The sequence below is a fragment of the Bombus bifarius genome, unplaced genomic scaffold, assembly GCF_011952205.1.
Source record: "Bombus bifarius isolate JDL3187 unplaced genomic scaffold, Bbif_JDL3187 scf7180000010131_frag, whole genome shotgun sequence".
Lineage (NCBI taxonomy): Eukaryota > Metazoa > Arthropoda > Insecta > Hymenoptera > Apidae > Bombus > Bombus bifarius.
The window spans coordinates 5,994-28,603 of record NW_022885528.1 but is presented as its reverse complement, the minus strand read 5'-3'; the positions used below and the strand labels follow the sequence as shown (position 1 = coordinate 28,603).

The following is a 22,610-nucleotide window of genomic DNA, read 5'->3' as shown; positions in this document are numbered from 1 at the left end:
ATGCCACATAATATATAATACAATACAATAATTCGCGAACAGATCACTCGTTAATTGCTTTTAAAAGAATTACCACGGAAGCTTCCTAACACGCTACCCGGGGGCCAGGGATTTATTTCGTCGATAAGTTAGGTTATTAAACTTATGTTCTTTCATTGAAGACATCGATGGACGCTGTGTTCCAGAAATCGCCAATCACACTTGGCGAAGCATAATAGTAATTTACAATAACAAATACTTAAGAATGCCTAATTTTGTTAAACATAGGGTTCAATTTACAATTATGTAAATATTACTTCTTGAAAGTAACTTCTTGATCAATTTTAACAAATTTTGTAAAATCATGTAATAAATCTTATTATTTATCATACACGTGTATTAAGCCAATTGCCAACTGAACATGTTCAAACTGTATTTTTTTCAAAACGGGACCTTAAGCTAAAAAGCTTTATTTCACATATTCGACTTGTTCTTGTATGTGGTATCAGCACCTAGTCGGAAGCCCGCGTTATGCAGGACACCCTGATGGCGTTGAACGCAACGATTCAAATTGAACTGAAAAGTCGTTATGTTTTCAGAGGACTTGTGTGTAGAGGATGGTTGATCGTGAGATTTATTAGACAAGATTGCTCGTTGTTGAAACCTTCAAGTATATTTTCAAATGATTAAATAAATAATTATAGATAATGTTCGCAAAGACGGTAGATACTCGTAGATACTGATCCATAACTCTCGTGAACTCTTTACGATTGCGTCCGTTTAAACTGGTATAGTATAAACAGATCGGGCGAGAGTCGGAGAATTCAAATTCGTCTTTGTTCGACGATTCGACGGTAACGTAACGGCGACATTGTTTTGCCCGGAGTTTATTTATTAATATATTATGTATGTCCTCACGATCCTGATACTCCGAAGCAAAAAAACAACAACATGATTTGAAATGTTCTCTAGCTCATGTACCGCTACGTGTACTTTCAAGGAGCAAAACTGACACAGTTCCGCTTGTGACGCGAGACGGAGATTATCGTTTCACTTCCTTTAACGCATTTTTGCCATTGAAAGACACTAATTTCTGTGACTTGCTTTATCTCTGTTATAAATCTCTCTTTATATTTAAAATTTTATAGTTTTTGTGCAAACGTAAAAGGTAAGTAAATATTAATAAATATTATAATAATATAATATAATGCTATATAATAATATTAATAAATACTTCGCTATTTACTTATTTTATTTCCATTAAGGTATATTGTATTTTTCATTGCATTACTTTCATTTTTATTTAGTGTAATAATAAACGCATACGTTAATATTCATTGGCATTAGTGTAATTGTAAACTTCACTGTAAATTTAATAAAATTTATAAGAACGGAATTATTAGAAGGGTATATATGTGTAATTAAACTAGATTCTATTCTCAATGTTACTTCATTATTTTATTATTGTTTCATATATATATATTTTTTTTTAATTTACATGTGCTTCTAAGTTAATAGAACTAAACACATGTGTATGTATTAATTGCTATATACGTCATAATTTCAACCATAATATTAAATTATGGTATGTATTATTAAAAAGTATAGTTTAATGTATATGTCGGATCACGATTCGAATTTTGGGCGCGCGACGACTCTTCATGTGGACTAGCCATCATTTCACAAAGCCGAGATTTTATTTACACGTATATACAGGTCTATCACTAAGCTTAACAAATAATAAGTACAACTAATAATAAGTCTAACAAACACTAAGCCTAATGAATAACACGATCTACGAATAATTAAATTAAATAATACTATTAGCAATGTTTGAGTTCAAATGAATCCACGGTCACCGGGATAACTCCTTACTAAGCGAAACTAACTTAGACGCAAATGCGATCGTCGAAAATGCTCGATGTATCACTCTCCAAGGCAATCGCAAGAATGCCAGCCTCGTGGAGATTTTTCTCCCTGTACGATTGCATTTTGTTTTCTATACCCGTTTGGAAACATCGAGAAGGTTCCAAACGCCGTTGCTAGGCACACTCGTTGGAAGCATCGAGAAAGTTCCAAACGCCGTTGCTAGGCAGTTTCTGCCTGGAGTTTTGATTACTAATACAATGTGTGTCCCATTGCATCGGCACCTCCGAGGCAACATCACACGTGGCTCGGCCCGCTCTCGAGGCCGCATGCCGCCACAACCACATTTCTCGGAAAACACATACAACCACTCCAGACCTCCGTTAGATAAAACATCCATCCCGTGACCGTGGCTACGTTCAGCGACCGATTGTCACCTCGAACCCAATCTCGCTTATTACAAATCTTAAGCAATTACAACTATAATAAAATCTAGGCTAAGGTACTAGAGGATGTTCCCAAAATTTCCAAGGAAGGGCTTCGGCTTTCCTTTCATCTCCGACACGGCCATCCTGACTATCACACGTCCTCGGGTGTACCTTCGTCAACAAAACAAAAGGAAACAAGATCAGTATCATTGTGATTAGCATTCAAAGTGCCAGTTGCATTCTGCGTGCTTTCAGTCGGGTCGTAATGACATGACGGACCATTCTCGATTTCACACCCAAATGGGTCTCATCCTTCGAATCGCACATACTCTCAAAGTTCGTTACATAACCAGCTTCGTAACACGATCGCTGTCAACACTAGACCGCCTCCAGCCTCGTGACATTGTCACTGTCGGTACTAGACCAGCTCCAGCTTCGTGACATCGTCGCTGTCGGTACTAGACCAGCTCCGAATCCGTGACATTGTCGCTGTCGGTACTAGACCAGCTCGAACCTCGTGACATTGTCGCTGTCGGTACTAAACCGGCTCCCAGCTTCGTGACATCGTCACTTCCAGTGCCTGACCGCACTGAACTCCGTCCCATGGCCGCACCTGGGCTCATATAATTCTACGATCCTCTGGGATCGGGGTACTCACATCGCCATGGTCACTGTTCTCGTCATCACAACAGACATCCAACTCCGCAGGAATGCCACTATCCGGCATTTTCCTTAACCTGTCATGACTGTACTTGTATGACCTTTTCCCATCCAGTGTTTTCAAGGTATATCGGTCTCCTTCCAGGACCTCCGATATCACAAGCGGACCCCTGAATTTTGGATCCAATTATGTCTGGTTCCTTTCTTCATTTTGGCGTAGTACCAAATCACCGGGATTAAACCTAACTACTTTAGCTTTGGTTTTATCGAATCTCTCTTTGTCATACCTAGCACTAGTTTCCATCTCTTTTATTGCCTGTTGTCTTACACTGGAGATATCTATTTCTTTTTCCTCGATGTTATCAGGTAGTAATAAGTCATACGGTCTTGCTGCTCTACCAATCAATAACTCTAAAGGACTCGATTTGGTTACGCGGTTGATGGTGCAATTCAAAGCCAATTGCATTTCCCCGATCGCGTCTTGCCACGAACGCCCGGTCGTTTCCACCGTTGTGAACATATTTTTTAACGTGCTCATAACACGTTCTACCTGCCCATTGGCCCTACTTGCACCGGTCGCGATCAAATGAACTTTGATTTGTTTGCTTGCACAGAATTCTTGAAATTCCCGGCCCGTGAAACATCTACCCTGATCTGCTATTATCCGACAGGGACTACCGAACAAAAACACGGCGGACTTAAGTGCCTTGATAACGCTAAGCAAATCCAATTTGCGTGTGTGATGTAAGTGCACGAATTTCGTAAAGGCATCGATCAAGACGACGACATACTCTTTCGAGCCATTCTTGCCACTCAGCTTGCCCGTTATGTCCATGTGCACCGTATGCCACGGTATGCCGGTCTTAGGTATAGGATGCAGTTCAGCCTGTATTTTACCTGAACTAGCCTTCGAAACTCTACAAGCATGGCAGTTCTCGACAAATTTGCGAACATACTTCGCCATTCCCTCGAACCAATAATACTCATAGAGCTTCTCGAGCGTTTTATCCCATCCTAAGTGCATAATTGACTGATGCACATGGTTGATGACGGACCATCTAAAACCTCTCGGAACAATGGGTAAGCAAAGAGTTCTGCCCTTTCGTTGTACTTCACGGTAAAGTGTACCGGATCGCAGTTCGTAGGTATTCGCGATATCTTCCGCGAGCTCTTCGTTCTGTAATTTATTAACGATTTCGGAGATTTGCGGATCGCGACGTTGTTCCGCTAATAGCCAGTCTTCGGAGATCTCGGCCAGATTAATCTCTTTCTCTGCGACCTTGTCTATCATACGGCGATTCAAGTCTACGGGGTTTCGCGAAAAGAAATCTACGTGGGCCATTCGTTTACCCTCTCGATACATGATGTCAAAATCGAATGTTTGCAAATAAGCCCACCACCTATAAACCCGGTCGTTTAAGTTTACTTTGTTGCTGGAGGCTTTCAAAGAATTACAGTCCGTAACTACTAAGAATTTCCGTCCATGTAAGTAGTGTCGGAAATGCTTAACGGCGCTTACTACTGCTAGTGTCTCCAGTTCGTACGAATGATACCTAGATTCCGCGGGACTGGTCCTTTTACTATAATATTCGATGACTCTGTTTTCCTTTTCGACTCTATGCATTAAAATAGCTCCATACCCCTCCGAACTAGCGTCGGTATGTAGCTCTATGGGACGATTGGGATCAAATATCATTAACACCGGCGCGTCGGTCAGAACGGAAATCATCCGTTGTCCCATCTTTTCGTGCCTGTCCGTCCAAGTTATGCGCTTGTTACTAGAAGTGAGTGCGTACAAGGGTTTCATCACTTGCGAAAATTTAGGAATAAATTTTCGGGAGTAAGAGGCCAAACCTATAAACTGCCTAAGCTGTGTGACGGTCGACGGTGCAGGTAAAGAATTCAAAGCTTGTATTTTTCCCGGGTTTGGACGAACTTCTCCGTTACGAATTACATATCCCAAATAAAGTACCGACGTCTTCAGAAAAGAACATTTAGCGAAATTGAAAGAAAATCCGGCGTTTACGAGAGTGTTTAGTACAGTGTGCAACCTTTCTAGAGCTTGATCTATTGAGTCGGCTATTATTAGAACGTCGTCCAAATAAACAACGACATACGAATAAGCGAGGTCGCCTAAGGCCTTGAAAATGGCTCTCTGGAAAACGGCTGGTGCATTTTTCAACCCAAACGGCATCGTCACGTATTCGTATTGACCGTCGGGGGTAACGAACGCAGTATATTCCGTCGAGTTAGGGTGAATGAGAATCTGGTGAAATCCGCTAGCCATGTCCAGGCTAATGAAGTATCTCGCACTCTGCAATCTCGCGATTTGGTCAGCAATAAGGGGTAAGGGATACCGATCCGCGACCGTATTTTTATTCAGCGCTCGAAAGTCTACACACAATCTGTCTGAGCCGTCCTTCTTCTTCACGAGTATTATAGGGCTCGCGAACGGCGAATTACTAGGTTTTACGATTTGTGCTTTAATTAACTCGTCTATCCTCTCGCGTACTATTCTTCGCTCTTCCACGCTAAGCCTGTAAGGGCTTCTCTGCACGGTGACGTTGGGATCGATTAGCCGTATTTCCAACTGGCCCGTACTGACGCGAGTACGCGGGAAACCCGTAATGAATGATTCTTTAAATTTTTCGAGGACAGAGATTAATCGATCTTTATCGTTACCGATCACATCAGTGTCAACCTCGTTAATGTTGACCGCATCTTCCGCGACTTTACCACAAGCGTTAACGACCTTTGTTTTACAAATAACGAGGCTATTTTGCGTGATATTTACGTCGAATCCCTGGCTCAAAATCTCGCGACCAATCATGTTGTCGTATTTTAGGTAATCGTCAGCAAGGACATGAAAAACTATCTCCAATGTAAGACCGTTAATACAAACAGTGGACAAAATCTGAAGTGTACTCTTAATACAAGTATTCCCGATCCCCCGCATCACTACCACATCGGTTATTCTTTTACCCGAAAATTTCGAGGCTAGGGACTCTTTGATTAACGAACACTCGGCCCCAGAATCAAAGTAAAATGGATACGACTCACCCAGATGGCTTAATCTACCAGCCGGAGCTTCCACTACACAGGAGTCGATCCGGCGTTCGTCAATGGAATCGTAGTTTCTTTTCCGCGATGATGGGCAATTAGGCGCGATATGTCCCTCCTCGTGGCATTTGAAGCAGGTCACCTTCGACGATGCGGCTGGTCGTTTTTCCTTCGGGTTTCGTATATCCTGCTCCTTCCCCGTTTGTGTTTGCAGGCGACACTCCGTTCTCCTATGTCCGTGAGCACCACAGCGGTAGCACTTAATCCGAGGAACTGATAGCCTGCTGCGTTTAGCTTCAGGTTCCGTTAGTGAATTTCTTGGCGAAAATGTCGGCTGATCGTTGTAAGGGAGAATCCTCATTTCATCATGAAATTGGTCCTCCGTCCTGATATTATTCGCGAGCGTTAGTCGCCGAAAGCGTCGATCTTGTGAACTCAGTATATAAAGGGCGAGGGCATTGATCACTTCGGGCATCGTTAGATCTTGCAACTTCATCTGCAGCATGGAGCGGAGGCGACTACCGTACGCTCCCGGGGATTCAGTCTCCGACGGTCGTTCTCTGGATATCCTTATTAACGCCGAAGCGGCTGTCTCTCTGCCACCAAAACGCGAAAGAAATTGTTCCTTAAACGTTGGCCAGGTAAGCTTTCCACCGCGCACCATTTGTGAAAGCCAATGCGCAGCAGAACCCCTTAGGGCGCGATTTAGAGCGGAAAGTAACGCACTCTTTTGCATCGGGTGGTCTTTCAAAATCAGATCAGCATGAGAGCACCACGCGGATGGATCGGCGCCCGCGCCTTCGGGGTCAAAACGTGGTAACGTTGCATCCTTAGATTCCGTACTCGGTCGTTGCTCCCCCGGTTTGTGCGCTAGCGTCTGAATTAACTCGCGCATAAGGTCCATTTGCTCTTGTAGCACTTTAAACGGTTCTAATCCCACTTCTGATGTCGGATCACGATTCGAATTTTGTGCGCGCGACGACTCTTCATGTGGACTAGCCATCGTTTCACAAAGCCGAGATTTTATTTACACGTATATACAGGTCTATCACTAAGCTTAACAAATAATAAGTACAACTAATAATAAGTCTAACAAACACTAAGCCTAATGAATAACACGATCTACGAATAATTAAATTAAATAATACTATTAGCAATGTTTGAGTTCAAACGAATCCACGGTCACCGGGATAACTCCTTACTAAGCGAAACTAACTTAGACGCAAATGCGATCGTCGAAAATGCTCGATGTATCACTCTCCAAGGCAATCGCAAGAATGCCAGCCTCGTGGAGATTTTTCTCCCTGTACGATTGCATTTTGTTTTCTATACCCGTTTGGAAGCATCGAGAAGGTTCCAAACGCCGTTGCTAGGCAGTTTCTGCCTGGAGTTTTGATTACTAAATACAATGTATGTCCCATTGCATCGGCACCTCCGAGGCAACATCACACGTGGCTCGGCCCGCTCTCGAGGCCGCATGCCGCCACAACCACATTTCTCGGAAAACACATACAACCACTCCAGACCTTCGTTAGATAAAACATCCATCCCGTGACCGTGGCTACGTTCAGCGACCGATTGTCACCTCGAACCCAATCTCGCTTATTACAAATCTTAAGCAATTACAACTATAATAAAATCTAGGCTAAGGTACTAGAGGATGTTCCCAAAATTTCCAAGGAAGGGCTTCGGCTTTCCTTTCATCTCCGACATATATATTAAATATATATCATTTATTCGTAGATTTTAAATATGGATACTGGATCAAAGAAGGAGATTAAAGAAATGATTACCAAAGATATATCGAATATACATAATTATTCCTTGGATGTTAAAAAATATATTATCAACCAGCTTGAAGACACTCTGGATTATTTACATGGTTTAATTGCTGAAATACCACAATCAGTCCCTGGCCCTTCAACTACAAAGAGGCCGAAAGTTTTGAAGAAAAAAGGTTATCGCCGTAAAGAGACTATCGCAGAAAATGATATTATCAATACTGATAATACAGTAACAGATTCAGCAGTACATGATAAAACAGAAAATAAAGATGTAAAAACTGGGGATGTGCTGGAAACAACAATTGACCGAACAAAAAGAAAGGCTGCAATAAAAGCTGCAATTAATATTAAAAAGCAGCAGTCAATGTCATTTGTTACAAAATTACGAAGGCTAACTCTTGATGATGACAGTAATGTAAATGTTTGTGTCATATTATGATGAAATTTAATACTTTTAATCTTACCCCATATCTTATGTTACTAATCAATACTAACCCTTATATGTAGTACCCAATAATGTTTGATATCGGTTAATTAATACGTCAAAATCTAATTGCTTATACAATTGTATGTACATTGTGTATATAAATACTACTATAATGTTGTTAAATATTGTTACGACCGTTCGCGGAGAGACGTGATCGCGAGATAGCACGTCAACGAGAGTTGTAAATTCTCGCTACGATTATGTTAATCGACGCCGCGAAATAGTCGTTCCCCTGTTTCGTTTAGGATAACAGAGGTGGTTTAATGAATATAGCACTGTGTTAACACTAATAAATTAACGTTTATTTCAACAACTTATTAATTAGAAGGATATAAATGGAACAACAAAAGAAATGTAACTACGTAATGCGCGATATAAGATATGTATTGACTGTTTGGCTTCTCGAAACGTTCTGCCCGCCTTTCGATTTTTTCCGTTTTTTCTGGAAGGCGACCCCCACTACGTTCGGATCACGCCACATTCTTTTACGCCGGATAAAATAACGGCCACGAATCGAAGTTTCTGGAGGTCGCCCTGCTTAATAAACTATGCGCTTGCCACTACAATGTTTGTTTGTCGGGCAGCCGCGACGATCCGCCCGCGACATTGTAGTGCCGCGACCGACGGTTAAGAATATGATCTATGGCAAGCCGCATGGCGTAACATTCTCCCCCCGTTGAGAGGGTACCGATCAAATTAGCGAGATGTGGTTGAAGTTCCTATATTAGTTCGTCTCGGTGGCTAGTTGTTCGGGTTTCTCGAGATCGGGTTGAATTGGCAGTGGGACAAGCCTTTTGACGGCCCGATCCAAAACGCTCTTTGCCGTCTGAACTGTAGCTGTCCGGATGACACCATCGGCGCCTGGATGAACCTTGATAACTCGGCCCAGAGGCCAATGCATGGAGGGTACGTTGTCCTCTCTGAGGATGACGATTGTGCCCTTTTGGATGCCGTGTCCACCCTTGCTCCACTTATTTCGGTTGGTTAACTCGTTCAAATACTCCTTATGCCAGCGGTTCCAAAAATGCTGTTTAAGCTGTTGGATATGCTGCCATCTGGAGAGTCGGTTCGATGGAATGTCTCTGAAATCTCGATCACGTAAGCACATTAGTGAATCGCCAATGAGAAAATGTCCGGGAGTGAGGACTAGGAGATCATTTGGATCGGTGGAGATAGGAGTTAGCGGGCGGGAATTGAGGACTGCTTCTATTTCTATGATGAGAGTGTTCAATTGTTCAGAGGTGAGTAACTCGTTGCCGGCTACACGCCTGAGGTGGCGTTTGAATGACTTCACCGCTGCTTCCCATAGCCCACCGAAATGCGGTGAATGAGGGGGAATGAAGCGCCATTCGATTTGTTTGTCGGCTAAAAATGCGGTTACTTTTTCCTTGTGATCGTCCGATTGTAATAGATCGTGAAGCTCTCGTAATTCGTTGCTTGCTCCTCTGAAGTTGGTGCCGTTATCAGAATGGATGGTGGAGCAATACCCTCGTCGAGCGATAAATCTGCGAAGAGCGGCGATGAAGGCTTCGCTAGTGAGATCGTCAACGAGCTCGATGTGTACCGCTTTAATTGCTAGGCATACGAAAATGGCTACGTATACCTTTATCTGACGACGGTTACGATCTCGTTTTTCCTTGATGTGGAACGGCCCGCAGTAATCGACGCCGACGTTTGTGAATGGGCGAGATTCCGTTACTCGCGCCTCCGGCAGATTACCCATCACGTATTCTACCGGCGGTGGTTGAGCGCGGCAGCAGCGGACGCAGCCTTTGATCGCCCGCCATACTTGACTTCGACCGTCGACGGGCCAGTATCTTTGTCTTACTGCGTATAACGTAGCCTGCGTTCCGGAATGCATGTGGATCTTGTGCTCGTGTTCTATGATGCGTGTTGTAACGGATGACTTGGGTAATACTATGGGATGTTTCTGGGCGAAGGTCATCGACGAATGACTGAGTCGACCCCCGACTCGCAATATTCCTTCCTTGTCTATGAACGGATTGAGTCGCGTGAGCTTACCCTTTATCGCCGCGTTCCGATCTTTTTGGAGTGTACGAATTTCCTCGGAGAAATGGATGTTTTGCAACAATTTTATCAGTTTATTGTGCGTTATGCGTAACTCGGTAACGGTTAGGGGTGCCGCTCGGTTCCTTTCCTGTCTCCAACGGAGGCAACGAGCTATGATTCGTATCAACTTGGGCCAGGATGAATACCTTTCCAACAAACTGTAATCGGCGGGGTTTGCGGACAGACAAATCGCCCCTTTCTGCTCCGGTACTTCAATTTGCGGTGTTAGAGCCCATGTCGGCCAATAGCCTTCCGACTGGTAGAGCCATGCAGGACCGTGCTGCCAGATGGTTGGGCGCAGGAACTCTTCGGGTGTTTGGCCGCGTGATATTAAGTCCGCGGGATTGTCGTCGGTAGGAACGTGGCGCCAATCGCGGATGCTGGTTTTTGTTTGAATTTCGGAGACTCTGTTAGCGACGAATGTTTTAAGGGTGTGAGGTGATGTATTGAGCCAATGGAGGACGATAGTGGAATCGGTCCAATAGATAGTTCGAGTAATTTTTTGTGATAGGGCTTGTTGTACTGTTGACATCAGGGACGTAAGAAGGAGTGCTCCGCTCAGCTCGAGCCGAGGAATGGTCTGGCACTTGAGTGGGGCGACTTTCGATTTTGCGGTTAAAAGTTGGGTCCAAGCACGGCCGTTGATGGTAAGGGTTCGGAGATAAACACAGGCTCCGTAAGCCTTTTCGCTGGCATCGCAGAAACCATGCAGTTCAATTTCCATAGCGGACTCGATTATTGCTTTGCGTGGGAACCTGACGTTGTTTAATAAGGGTAATTGGGCATAGTACCTTTCCCACTCTGTATGTAACTCGATCGGAAGTGATTCATCCCAATCGATTTTCGACGACCATATTCGTTGAAGTAGCATCTTGGCCCGAACAATCACCGGTGCGAGCAGACCGAGCGGATCGTAAATTTTTGCAATCTCCGAGCTGATGATTCGTTTCGTGACTCGCGAGGGCGTGGGTTTGACTTCGACCGAGTAAAGAATAGAATCGTCGAATGAATTCCAAAACACCCCCAGCGTCTTCAAGGTTTGCGAGTCGCCCAAAAAATGTTGGTGATTTGTTTCTTCTAAGGAAAGTCCGTGTAACAAGTCATTATCGTTTGACGCCCATTTTCGTATGTTTAAGCCGGCCAGCTGAAGTAACTTGGTGAGTTCTGTTCTGAGCGTGAGGGCTTCGTCCTTCGTTTCAGCTCCGGTGAGAGCGTCGTCGACGTAGAAATCCCGCTGCAGTACCTGTGCTGCACGTGGAAATCGATGTCCTTCGTCCTCTGCCAGTTGCTTGAGGCACCGAATAGCTAGATACGGGGCTGCGGATAAACCGAACGTTACAGTGTTAAGCTCATATGTTTCTGTTTCTCCACTCGCGCTGCGCCATAATATCCTTTGATATTTCCGATCCTCTGGTCGTACGAGGAATTGCCGATACATCTTCTCGATGTCGCCAGTGAGTACGTATTGATGAGCGCGGAATCTAATTAATATACAAAATAGATCTTCCTGTAACTTGGGTCCTGTGTGAAGTGTATCGTTTAAGGAGGTTCCGGTAGTGCTTGGTGCCGATCCGTCGAAAACTACACGGAGTTTGGTGGTTTGACTCGATGCTTTGGTCACGCCATGATGGGGTAAATAGTATCCGTTATCGTCGGAGTGGTTGTCATTGACCTTCGTCATGTGTCCCAATGCCAGGTATTCCTGTATTACCGTTCGATATTCTGATTCGAAGCGTTTGTCGTGCTGGAATCGGCGATTGAGTGAGGCGAGTCGTTTACTCGCCAGCGTTTTAGAGGATCCGAGTGACTGAAGCTGATCGTTGAAAGGTAGAGCGACGATGTATCGTCCTTCGCTGGTGCGTCGGGTGTGGATTTGGAAGTGTTCTTCGCATCGTCGATCTGCCTCTGAGATATGTTTAATTGAGGGTCCTTCATCGATTTCCCAAAACCGCGCGAGATCTGCTTGTAAAGTCGTCGTGGATGTGTGAAATATGTTTGTCGCGGTTTGGGAAGTTGGACTCCCCCCGATTACCCATCCGAATCGCGTCTTTTGCAGACGCAGTCCAGGCTCGTCTGGCTGCGTGAGGTTGACTTGTCCCACACACATCGACGCGAGTGTTGAACCTGAGCTTAGTAGTACATCTATCGGAGCTGGTAAATGAAATCGTGGATCGGCCAATTTGAGATTTTTTGGTATCTCAAGTGTCGAACGATCGATGGGTTCGCTGGGAATTGAGGTTGATATGGTTGGAATGATAAGGAACGTTAATGTCCGCGTGTATGTACCGTCAGTGGAAGTGATCGTGGCCGTGATGTGTCGCTTAGAAGTCGTTGTCAAGGTATCTAGAGCTCCGATCGGGACCGAACATTTGTTTTGCCTTATCTTTAGCGATTTTGCTAATTCCTCGGTAATGAAATTCATACTGGATCCGGTGTCGAGCAACGCTCGACAACGGATTGGTTGATGTTTATCATTCAAAATGTTAATCTGCGCTGTGAGGACTAGATCATTGAACCGTAATTCGGATGCTATTGGTCTGATATGTTCGGTCATCAACGGAGTCGTCGATCGTCGGCGTCATTGGTTGTGTGTTCGTTTGTCAATGGGCGGTGGACTTGGAGACGCGGCTGTTCGTGGTGTTTCCGATCTGTGGTCTGTTGTGTGCCTTTTGCAACGAGTGGGTGATACGTAGGGTGGCAAAGAAGGTGTTGTGGATCGGCTATTTGATGGGGAAGATTTCGGGCTGGACGTGCTGGAACGAGACCCTGAATGGCGTTTTGTCCTGTGCAGCATTGTATGATGTCGTTCTCCGCATACGCGACATGATCCTGCGAAACAATGCCGCGTTGTGTGCCCTTTCCCGAGGCAGTTGACGCATAGTGATGCTCTTTTGACCTCCCGAATACGTTCGCGAAGGGATTTGGTTTTGAAGGTGTCACATTTCCAAATGGGGTGTGGTCCTTGACAGGTGGGGCATGTTGGATTAACCTGTGTCGCCGTAAGTGCATGCCCTCGTGATGCGCGTTGACGGACCGGAGTAGTTTGTTCCGGTGATTCTCTTGTTTGTCTGACCGTGGTGATCGGTCTGGAGCTTCGTGCTAATCTCTCTAGGAAGTTTAGTAAGTGAATGTACGGAGGCACCTCGTTATTGGGCAGCGTCATTTCCCATTGCTTTTGGATACTCAGTGGTATTTTAGAGAGGATGAGGCTGGTGAGCACAGCACTGGTATCGGGGTAGGAGTCTCCTAATTTGTTCAATGCATATATGTGTTGTTTGAATGTGTGGACTAAGCGCCTTAATTCCGTTGGAGATTCCTTGGTTATCTTTGGATAATCAATTATTGCCATGCAGTGACTGAAAGCTGTGTATCGTGGACATTCGAAACTCTCCTTGAGAACGGCTATAGCCTGACTGTAATTTACATTGCTAAGGGGTAACGCGTTTAAACAATCGGCTGCTTCTCCTTGCAGGGCGGACTGCAGGTAATGGAATTTCTGTATGTCAGTGAGACTAGGATTTTTATCGATTGTGGAGGAAAAGGTGTCATAAAAAGTGTTCCATTTTTCTAAGCTTCCGTCAAAAGTAGGGAGCCGAAGATCTGGTAATTTAATGGATATCGGATTTAAACTTGCGGATGATGCACAGGTTGGAGGGTTTATGGATGTCGACGGCGAAGCTGTTTGCGCGTTCCTCAGAAGATTTTGTAGCCTTGTATCTACCGCGACGTACTGATCCCTTATTTCGAAGCCGCGCACTTGTTCCTCCTCGTCCAATACTTCTAATTCGAGTTGGATCGCTTCGAATTGACTCGCAACTTCGGTCAGTTGTTTCTCGTAATTCGTTAATAAGGAGTTTTGCTGACTCTCGGATTGCTCGTACTCGTCCAGTCGGTTCGATAAGTATGTGAATCGGCCGCTACAATAGCCTCGTCTCCGACGCAGGGAGATGAGTTGGTCTTCGCTCGTCATCGTTGCCGAGGATAGGAGATGGTCGAAATAAGGAACGAGCTTACCTTACTGTCGTGCGGCGTGAGGTCGCGTGTATGTTTGGTGAGGAACGCCTTGTTCCTTCCCGACGGCCACTCGTTCGATTGTATTGTTAAGTTGTGAAATTCGTTGCGTTGATGATTGTCCAGCTGCGACGGAAGGCTGCGTGGTTGCGTTCCCTTGCCAATGGGATGTGTTTCTTCGAAGATGACGCGCCTGACGTCACTGGTTTCGCTGTAGTGGATGCTCCTGCTCCCGCTGCTGGTTTTGATAAAGTCACGTGGCACTGTGTGGTCACTGGTAAGTGCACTCTTCACTGGCACGTGATCCGGCTCGAAGGACCAAAATGTTACGACCGTTCGCGGAGAGACGTGATCGCGAGATAGCACGTCAACGAGAGTTGTAAATTCTCGCTACGATTATGTTAATCGACGCCGCGAAATAGTCGTTCCCCTGTTTCGTTTAGGATAACAGAGGTGGTTTAATGAATATAGCACTGTGTTAACACTAATAAATTAACGTTTATTTCAACAACTTATTAATTAGAAGGATATAAATGGAACAACAAAAGAAATGTAACTACGTAATGCGCGATATAAGATATGTATTGACTGTTTGGCTTCTCGAAACGTTCTGCCCGCCTTTCGATTTTTTCCGTTTTTTCTGGAAGGCTACCCCCACTACGTTCGGATCACGCCACATTCTTTTACGCCGGATAAAATAACGGCCACGAATCGAAGTTTCTGGAGGTCGCCCTGCTTAATAAACTATGCGCTTGCCACTACAATGTTTGTTTGTCGGGCAGCCGCGACGATCCGCCCGCGACATTGTAGTGCCGCGACCGACGGTTAAGAATATGATCTATGGCAAGCCGCATGGCGTAACAAATATATTCTAAATTTTTAGAGGAAACGTGGAGGCCGACCTAAAAAAAAGGAAAGTGCTAGAAGTAGTTCAGATGAAAAAAACACAAAAGGTCCTACAAAACATAGTAAAACAAAAAAGAATGTTTTAAGCGAAACAATTTCAAAAGAAGATGCAATATAGCCAGAAAGGATTGAACCATTAAAGTCTTCAATGACAACAAGAGATAGTAATATAAAGAGAACTTTTTCACGGAGTGAAAACACGAAGGGTAAATATTCTAATATTATTGATGATACAGTAATTCCATCAGCAAGAAATGATATTGAAGATCCTTCAATGTGCGAGGATGCACTTGAGAAATTTACTCCTCTTATGAATTCCACGATGGACATCAATTCTACTTATACGCAGAAGATGATGGACGCTACCGCAATTGTAGAACCTTTATCACCAATAAAATCAAACGAAACGGTAGTAATTAATAAAAACTTGGCTAGTAGTATAGGAAAAAATAATGAACCTAAATTTACATCACGGTCGCCAATAACTCTGCAGGAGGAGGTTCAGCAGCTGAATCAAGCGATTGGACTCACCGAGTTCGAAGAATTATTCGCAGAAGATGAGCCATCCCGTGAAAGGGAAATGTCTAATAGAAACATGACGAAACAGGACATTCAAAATGAAATGAAGAAAAATGTGCCCGTAAGAAGGAGAATCGAGGCCTTTGAAAAAGAAAAAATTTCAGAAAAAGCCATTGTTCAAAAACTGGCACGAAGATCTGTCGAAAAAGCAAAAAAAATCTTATTAGCGAAACAAAAGAAGGAGACCCAGATGATGACATCGCAGGTAACATTACAAACAGTATCAAAGTATTCTTCTGTTATAAAAACACAAGCTATTATTCATTCGATATTTTATCCAAAATATAGCTCCAAACAGTAAGGTCCACCTGACGACCTGACGACGACACATCGGACGATGAAGCCAGACCAAGTCGTACAATTCCACATTAGGCGCAATGTAAGTGTTGTTTTACTTAATGAGTTAATAAACATTATAATGCATGGAGTACTCGAATTTTTATCAATTTTAGCGTACATACGCGAAAATGAACTTGCAATGCAACGATAAATTCCGAAGAAAGCAGTCTATAAATTCTTTGATAGAAGAATGTGCACACCAGATTTAACTGAAATGTTTGAAAATATAGATAGGAGTAGATTACAACGCACGTCCAGTGCAATATGGAAGACACCACCGCGTTATTCCATGATGGAAAACGAATAGAAGTTATAATTTGTTAAACTGAATGTTGTTGATTTCAAATCGTGCCTTAGAGCAGGAATACTTGCCATACCTTGCGTGTAATATAAAAATGATGTTACATTGCAACTATCGTTAAAAGATGTATGTGTCCTTAAAATATACCAATGAACGTAAGACTATTTCACTTTTTATATTTTAGAATGATCATAGGCATATATTACTTTTATTATACTAATCAAATTTTACCATTTTTTCTTATTTATATGTATCTTCTTAAGAATTAATAAATAAACCAATTAATAAATAATTGTTTTGGTACGACTTTTTAATGAGAAGTAAATTTTATTAGATTTGCCTTATTATCACTGTCGTGTAATAATTCGCGAGATACGCGTGATATAATTCGCACGATTAAATAGCACTGGTGATTTCGTCTCTTCGTGTAACGAGGAGGGTCTGGTAAATGGGTCGACCGTGGACGTTCAATCTTGTAAGAGAACAAACGGCGGCACCGTATCGCCGAGCATTTTTCTTTCGGTCAACAGCCATCCATTTTATATTTAGCACATTCGGTTGCGACGCTAAATTTTCGTTACACCACCAGTTGTTTCGTCTGAAATTCGCGTGACGTAAGTGCATTACACTCTCGCACCCGTCAGCCATTCCTGCGACCACTTCGCGTGCGTTAACTCGATAATATTTCGTCTCTGTTACCTTGTCGCCGTTGCTGCTTGACACATCTCGCTTGCTGGACGACTGATCGATGAAAATTAAAACGGGACGCTGATTTACCGTATCGTTATTTTTGTGTCAGGTATTCTCTTTTTGCCGTTTCGGCGAATTATTTTCATTTCGAACTTTTTTAGTCTTATTGTTACGTCGATTCTTATATTTCAAGATCTAGTCTTGTACGTACGTTGGGGAGCGCTTTTATTTATTGATTCAACAAAGAATATCGTTGTAGGTGTCATACATGCGAGTAAAAGTAACGAAGTACGAGCAGTTTCACTGTAACATACTTCCTGATAATTTCTCGTTATTTATACCATAAGAAAGTATCAAAGAGGAACTCTTATCTCGAACGTGGATCTATTTGTCGATAATGCATGCGTGTAATACTCGAGTGTCGTTCATACAGCGTAAATATACGTGCAGATACGTAAACCTTTTATGATTTTTGTATCAAAGGCAGACCTGCTATAATACTCGCAAGTGAAATATAATTCTACGAAAGAAAATGGAGCAAAAGAGTTTCGTTGGTAATATATTCTTCCTTTTTCATCACAAGTTTCCTCTTTGTTGTGCTTCTGTTACATTATAATCCTGTTAGATTTACGCGCGTAAAATTTCACTTTGTTGCACTATATCTCATCATCGCCATCTGCCGAACACCTGTGAGAAACGCGGTTTACTTTGTCTCAAAGCGAGCAAACGTCTAATTTCACAAATTGGATTTTCATCAACAGCGAGAAGGGCATATGCGATGTAAAGGAGGCTGTAAGGGCGTCCTAGGGCTTACGGTGGTTGTCACGATGCCGGAAGTGGCGCCGAGCAGACACGTCAAGGGAAAATCAGAATCGCTATTGGGAAAACCATCACGAACATTTGTCCTTCGCGCCACCAAAATTCTATCTTCTGAGATATTTTTCGCGTTTCCGAGGTCATCGCCACTCTCCTTAACTTTGCCTTACGATGTATAATATCTCGATGTTACGGTAGTTAGAAATTTGTATTAATTTGGAGAACCTTGCAAAAGTACGCAAATCTGCTACGATAGGCGGATAGAGAGTATCGGCAGAGATCTGTTCCTTTATCGTGAAACTCTCTCGGACAACTTAGATGCTACCAGATATCGATTCTCGCATCCAACCATTTCATAATAAACGTAGATCACCCAAGAAATTTCTCAATTGTCATCCGTTAATTTTGCGCAACTTTTGCTTTATTTTAGCTACGTGGGAACCTATTAGTGCGCAAATGTTACCCCGAAAATGTTACTCCTCTGTGCCAAATATCGTTCACGTGTATAATCAAAGTTGCATAAAACCGCGTACAATTGCATCAGGAAATTTCTAATAATTTGCTCGTCTCGCAGGACGAAAACAGGCTCACGAAGGATCCCTCTGTTCTGGCTATCGAATGTACCGCAAGCACGTAGTTTCAAGTGTCCGTTCTCTAGAAAATTCGAAACAATTTATGGTCGATGGTCGAGTGAACGGTGCAACGGTCGAGTCGGAAAGATCAGAAAGACAAATCGTCGTAGTTCGAACAGACCGGGAAGCAGAAACGCACTTCCATGATCATTTGTATCGTTGCTCGATCTGTTGCTGCGCAATGACCGAGCAAGCTGTTGATTTTTCTTTTTCTGCGATGCTACTATACTCTACACTCTATGCTTTATACCGTTCTTTTGCCCGCTATTTACCTTGTACGCGAACTTTTTTATCGCTAGTGGATTGCAAAAATCCTTTTTTATCACGAATTTTACGTGACAATGCGTAGGTCAAGGTGGACGTAAGACAAAGGAAGGTGTAGATAAATAAGACAGGGTGTATTTAAAAATAATAAGTTATTTATTACAGTTTATTTAATATGTATACAGGCTATTCGTATTATAGCAGCGATAGCTAGTGTTAAATTAACAATAACAGTTTCTATCGTAGTTAATATTATATTGGTTATTGGCCATGACGAAGGCGAATTTTGATAGCCCTGGTCGAGGTCGGTGGTCTGGATCTATAACAAATAATACTATATTAATATAGCAAAGAAATGTCATAAATATCGATATCATTTGCAAGGCGATTCTTTTTGGGCATAGTGAAATTATGTTGATCAGTTTGTGGATATTAGGTTGAAATTAGATAATAAAGTTATAGATTTACCCGTTTTAAGGGATTGTTCAGGCGCCGTTAATTCACTGGATATGTCGCCCTGAAGCAGGATGTTTAAATTTTAGATCATATATTGTACTGATAGGAAGTATTTTATCGATACAATTATGAGTTTATTTGATTAAAATATCTAACGTAGTGTCTAGTCACCAAACGAATTAGTAGATCAGCAGTGAACAATGGCAGTAATTTGTATAATAACAAAGGATAAGCCAAATATAGCAGAATGACTCATCGGCTAGCGGGAGGTTGTGTCTAATTATCAAAAGCGAAAGAAATATGAAAGATCCTAGTTTGTAGGACTTGTTGACAATCAATGTCAACAATTTTTTCGTTTGGTCCATAGAATGTTTTGAGTGGGCTGTATTTCGACACACGACAAAATTGATAACGTAAATAAATCTTATATATTTGTTTCAAGAAATGATAGCTTGTTTGTGAGCGGTATCTTTAGACAGGTTGTTGAAAACTGGATGTTAATTCGGATTTTATATTTTCAATAACTTCGCATGAGTATTTTAGTCAAATCTAGCACGAATCGAACAGGTGAAAACAATCTATACGGCGTTCGTGCTGAGGTGGTATGGTGATAGGTGCGTAAGGAACTACTCTTGGTGTTTTTAACGAACAATAGTTTATTTAGAACTAATCAACAATCAGAGTTAACAATTAACAATTAACAATTAACAATTACACTTAACAGACAATTGGTAACAACTAACAAATAACGATAGACACCGAGAGATCATTCGACGCGTTGCTATGCAAATAGTACCGAGGAGTTACACATTTAATGGCGTAAGACAGACTGCCTGTGCTTTTGTTTCGGATCGCGCAGATTCTTCCCTTCGTAGCCCATCGATATCGTAGCCCAGTGCTGGCACGTGTATGCTCTTCCGAGAATTCGGCGGAAAGAGTGTGAAGATATCGATGGTACATTGGGCACGTCGGTGTTGCGCTTTGGCGGCGTCGCGCTTTGCATCCGGAGCCGTTGAAAAGTTCCGTGGCCCGTGCCGCCACAGTGCTTGGCAGGCTTTTATTTTGTTTACCTAGTGGATCGGTATGATAGAGTTCGAGACATGTGGAAAGTACGGCTTCCAGGCAAGCAGGGGCTGATTCAGCGCATTAAAATAAGAAGAAAATTTCGTATAAACGTTTTCGAGTAGACGCTTGCTTTGTGTCACAGTACTTTCTTACCTATCTTTAGAGAAATTACTCGAATCGACCAGTTCCAGTTTCTACGGAAACGCGAATGCGTCGCGTCATAGATCGTCCATCTTGTTCGAACAGCTTACACGAATTTGTCGAAAATTTTGATCGTCACGTCAACTAACGTTTTATAAGTAAGAGATTTTAAACGTCCCCGTATTTAATAATCGAACGGATTCGGATCCGAAGAGCGTATTGGTCCGGAAATAAGGCCAGCACGATTTATCTATTTTCCAAGAAATCGTTCATCTGTGTAATGTTTAGCATCGCAAAATAAGCTATAAGCGGAACGTATGGTCATATTAGGCATATTATGTTATATAAAATTTTCTTCTTATTTCAGTATTCAGAATCAACCTCTGCCATATTTTCCACGTGTTCTGATTCACCTTGTATAATATATAAGAATGATAATTGCAAATATATTTGTATAATAACTCTATGATAAGCGCTTAATAATACATACAGTGAACTTGTACAGAGTAACGTTTGCTGACTGTCAGAGGCACATTGTTGCTGTCTATGCAAAGACAAGTGCCCATTTCTTGTCGAAGAACTCCAGTCAATTCTAGCGTTTCACCCACATAAGTTTTCAACGCTGAAACATGAAGATATATAGTCGTTATTTTTTAGCTTTGCCTCTATTTGATCTTCATCTTATCTGCTTACGCGCTTAATAATAGAACTAGGTTTGGTCTACGTAAAAATTAACTTCTTTTTATTAAGTCTCATATTTATTAAGATTTAATAAGATACAATTTATTAAGATACATGTAACGAAAGGCAGGAAGTAGTAACATTTTACGTGAATTTGCATGGATCGAATATGCTGATGTGCTTACGAATAAGAGAGTATTGATCGATAATTATTAAAGCCAATTGTTTGTGACATGGGAATAAGCAAAAGTCATTTTTAAGTTTAAAGATCTTTAGTTTAGTATTGAAATGTGTTTAATGTATTTTAGCAAAAGTAGATAAAATAGGAATATTAAAAAGTTGTGTTTTGAAGACAAAATTTGACAAAAATGATGCATATACAAATGCTATCTGTGGTCATTAATATATTTTTTCGTTATCGACAGAACATTTTCCCTTGATTTTATTGACATATTGGATTAATCACTTCTTTAAGTTACTCGTTGTTGAAACAACATCAAAATCGTATATTGTTTCGTGCTAAAAAATCTACTAAATCCATTGACAGTGAAACGATATTTCGTATACGGTTCTTACAAGAATTATTATTATTTAAGACTTAGGAAAACGTATATACAGTAGCCACGCACACTGTGCGTATTTCTGGCGCGCGTTTCCGTTCAGTGACAGTACTTCGGCGGACTGGATTGCCGAAGCGAAAGGGTTAAAAAAATACGATAAAATCACATGTAGCTCTCTATTTGTCTAGTCGCTTTTGTAGAAATATCACTATGTCCTCTGACATACTTGAGGTTTCTTACAATTCACAAATTAAATGAACAACTGTGCAAGCGAAATCGCTGCTGTAGAATCCCCGCTCCTGTAGAATCAATCGTATGGATTTCAAAATTTAGTGTGTCGCCGGGATTAGCGTTATCCAAAGTACGCCACAGGAATAGAACATAAAGATATTTCTCAAAATTTGTTATTGCTGGTATGATATTGCTGAAATACAAGGCTGCAGTTTCTTAATGTCGTCAAAACATTCAGTTCTTTTTTGGTCAGTCACTTTTCGCGTGTGTCACGACCGGCATACTTCAAATCCGACGGACTGACGATAGAGATAAAGATGTGGCGGCACTCGGCGACAATGTATATCGCTGAAGTGCCTAATGAACCATCAACATCCCAACGGTCCTTCCATCGAAGGTTCTAGAAGAAAGAGCACGTGGCAACGATCGCGGACGCCTAGCAAATGCATGGACGGTGGGGATGTTGAGGAATAACAAAAGAAAGTAATCGGATCCGATCGAAAGTAAAATCATAAGAGTCAGTCTTAGAAAGTCACGCCTAGAGTTCGGAAGTAGATTGTAAAGTGTATTGATGTTAGAAAAAAATAAAGTTTTCTTTTTTTAT

The 22,610-nt window shown here is 42.3% G+C and overlaps 1 pseudogene; it reads left to right on the top strand.

Annotated features, from left to right (window-relative positions):
- The first annotated feature begins 7,745 nt into the window (after positions 1 to 7,745).
- LOC117216083 lies at positions 7,746 to 16,131 on the top strand (annotated as a pseudogene).
- The last annotated feature ends 6,479 nt before the right edge of the window (positions 16,132 to 22,610 follow it).